Source organism: Callospermophilus lateralis, chromosome 16, assembly GCF_048772815.1.
Source record: "Callospermophilus lateralis isolate mCalLat2 chromosome 16, mCalLat2.hap1, whole genome shotgun sequence".
NCBI classification, from domain to species: Eukaryota; Metazoa; Chordata; class Mammalia; order Rodentia; family Sciuridae; genus Callospermophilus; species Callospermophilus lateralis.
In genome coordinates this window covers 52,800,907-52,804,719 of record NC_135320.1, presented here as the reverse complement: position 1 = coordinate 52,804,719, position 3,813 = coordinate 52,800,907, and positions in this window count along the sequence as shown.

Genomic DNA, 3,813 nt, shown 5'->3' with positions numbered 1-3,813 from the left:
ATAGATACCAGTCTGTCATTAATGGATTCTTGGCTTTGGGCCAATAGCTAATAGTTTTATTGGTCCTCATAACATAGCTATGTGATTTTTGTAACCACAAGGGGCTCTTTTCTGTGTTTTTCTTTCTTTTTTTTCGCCTACCTTAAAAAATAATAATACCTAACAACCTAGAGGTGCACCAAATTTAGGAACGGAGTATTTCTCTTAAAATCATTATCTGCTCTGCCTCATTCATTCTTTTTGCTCTTGTTCTTTGGAAATTCTTATGTATCTTGGAGTATTTTGGACAAGGCTTGGGACTCGACTGCTCAGTTCTCATTGCTGTATTTTCTTATTGCTCTAAAGAGGCCCAGCAAAGCTCATGGTCTCTGCTAGGTGGTGTATATTTGCCTATCTCAATTAGGAAATGGCCGGAAATGTTATTTATATTATGGGAGTTTGTCAAGCTTTATTTGATTGTGTTAAGCTTTGAGTAAGGGGGAACAAATTTTGTAAATCTTGGAATCAGGTACCCTTGAAAAGGAAAATTACTCTTTATAATCAGGGGATTGACATCTTGACTTCAAAACCTGCCATCATTGGCCTGACTTCACATAAAGCTGTGCTGTGTTGTGCTTCCAACTTCCATTCCTGGTTCCTCTCTCTGATGTTTTCTGTTTAGATCTTCCTCTCCTCACTCCCATGTCTTTTGTTGTTATTATTATTTTTGGGCCTGAGGATTGAATCCAGGGCCTCATTGCATGCTAAGCATGCACCCTACCCCTGAGCTGCATCCATACCTCTGCTCATGTATTTTAAAACAGAAGTCAGAGCTGGACAATATGGTGTGCTCCTTAGGAGGCTGGGGCAAGAGGATCCCTTGAACGGAGGTCAAGGAGTTCAAAGCCAGCCCTGGCAATATAGCCAGATCCCATCTTAAAAATAAAAAACAAAACACAAACAGAAGTTAATATACATTGTGTCTCTAAATGTGCCCTAAACTCCATCTTTTCCCTAGTTCATCAGTTACTGTGCAATCTCAGGATCACAAAATGATTTTAAAACAAACTAGAAGTTGCTCTGTCATGGTGATTACTAGGTCCAGGATGGCAGAGTCTGTTTTTTTTTTTCTTGACCTTAATATCTAATAAATAACAATCACAGCAGCAAAATATGGAAATGATGCATGCCAACTATGGGAAATTTAGAAAATACAAAGAGGATAAAGAACAGAATAATAATTTCTAATTCTCTATCTCCATCCCTATCCCAATCTGTTTACAAAGATACACATCTTAGCCTATCACTTTCAGGTTTTTTTTTTTTTCCTCCTCCATGTAACAGAGACAATTCTAAATATATGATTTTGGATTCAGAGTTTTAAATTTAGTATATAATGCTTAGTTCCATGGGTCACTTAAATTCTCTGTTAACATCATTTTAAAGGATGCTATAATTTTCCATAATAAGAATTAAACTAAAATTTGCTTAATTCCCAAAGTCGAACATCTTATTTTCCTTTGCAATATGGAAAACATTGTAGTGAACATGTTTGTGTGTAAATCCTCATAAATCCTTGTCTGATTCTTGGAATTTTGGGAGATTTTGCCCCAGTTTTAACACAATCCCACAGGACATTAGGGGATTCCAGTTCTTTTGATGCACACTCACTCTAGCACTAATTCCAGGGAAGACACTATGCTCAGAGAGTAGTAAGAAAGAATGCTTTTTTTTTTTTTTTGTGCAAGAGTTGGCTTTGAAAAAGATGTAAGAGCCTACAATTTTGGTATGCAAGGAGAGGGTCCTAATTATTTTTCAGAGGGAGTTTTACTCTGTCTTGGTGGAGAAATTATGGCATGACACATGTACAGATGTGTTTCGGTGGCATGGAGCAGCAGGAAGAGTGAGTACTTTGGTGCCACAGGTCAAGTTTACTTAACACTGTGATGTTTTAAAACAAGATAATACCAGTTCAATTAAATATCCCAAAACAACATCGGGTTTTTTGAGGCAATTCTTTGGTAAACAAAACCAAATGTCTTCTACTTTTGAAAACAATGCCTACGAAGAAGTCAGATTCTCCAAAAATGAAACCATAAAACAAAATGAAATAAAATAGTAAAAAAGAAGAAAAGGTACTTCATGAGAGCACCACTGATCACATATTATTCCATTAACTGTAATCACCTACTTCAGGTTTTCTGCAAAATAAATGTGCTTTATTGTTATGGCAAAAATTATGTATGGGTTTATAGAGTTCATGAAAAACAGTAATAGCTAAGAATGAAAGTTCCCTGTTCTTTTATACCACAAGCCAGTGTTTTGATTTGCAGAGCAGATGCCTGTAAAGAGGAGCTTGTTTGTATTACTGGTCCAACTCTCTCTATCAGAGACGGAAATTCCTACTGGGTTAATATCAGAGTCAGGTGTATTTGGAAGCTGAATGAAGGAATTGGAATAAATTATTGCTCCTTCTGTTTCTGATTATGAAATCAAACCTGTCAGTTATCAGATTTTAGGAGGAATATTTTCTTCTCTCTGGATATATGTTATGGTTTGGATGTGAGATGTCCCCCAAAAGCTCACGTGTGAGGCGATGCAAGTTAAGGAGAAATGATTGGGTCATAGCCTTAACGTAATCAGTGAATTGATTCCTGATGGGATTAACTGAGTGGTGGCTGAAGGCAGGTGGGGTGTGGCTGGAGGAAATGGTTCATTGGAGGCATGGTTATGGGATATATATATTTTGTATCTGGAGAGTGGCATCTCTCTCTCTGCTTTCTGAGCATCATTGTGAGCTGCTTCCCTCTGCCACACTCTTCCTCCATGAGGTGTAGCCTCACCTTGAGCCCTAAGGGATGGAGTCTGCTGTCTATGGATAGACACCATGATCCCCTAAATAAACTTTTCTTCCCTATAATTGTGCTGGTTGGGTCTTTTAGTCATAGCAACAACAACAAAAAAATTCTGACCAAAACAATACACTAGAGCTCCTTTTGTGTTAGCATTGGTAGATGGTTGAGTAAAACCCACCCATAGGCTGACTAGGGGAAAACTACTTTTCTCTGCAGTTGCTTTTTCGTGAAAATCCTAGTTGATCAGCTGGATTAAGCAGGTTAGACATTCAGGGTCATCTCTGGGTCTCCTGGAGATCCATGTTGGCACTCTAATTTTGCTGGTAGAAAAGAGGGTGACAGATTGAACCATGGCTTTTGCTCCAGAAATAACTAGTTGAGGCTGGGAGTGTGGCTTACTTGTAGAGTGCTCACCTAACATGTGAAGACCCTGGGTACCATCCCCAGCAAGAAGAAAGAAAAAAAGAAAGGAAGGAAGGAATTGAGAGGTTGTGTTATAAAATCAGTGGGTATAGTTTGATTTCCCTCAACATCAGTGAAAATTCTGATTTACCTGAATAACTATCTGAGGTACTTTCTAGGCCTAATCCCAAAGTCAAGACAAGAGAGAAGCTGAATCTCTTTGAGGTTAAAAACCATGTTTTCTTCTTTGTTGCTCCCGTGGTACTTAGTACTATGTTCTATACATGGCAGTTCCTCACTGAATATTTGTTTTTTTTTTGTTTTTTTTTTTTAAAGAGAGAGATGAGAGAGAGAGAGAGAGAGAGAGAGAGAGAGAGAGAGAGAGAGAGAGAGAGAGAATTTTTAAATATTTATTTATTTTAGTTCTCGGAGGACACAACATCTTTGTTTGTATGTGTTGCTGAGGATCGAACCCGGGCCGCACGCATGACAGGCGAGCGCACTACCGCTTGAGCCACATCCCCAGCCCCAATATTTGTTGAATAAATAATGAAATGAATTAGGAGCAGGTAATAGA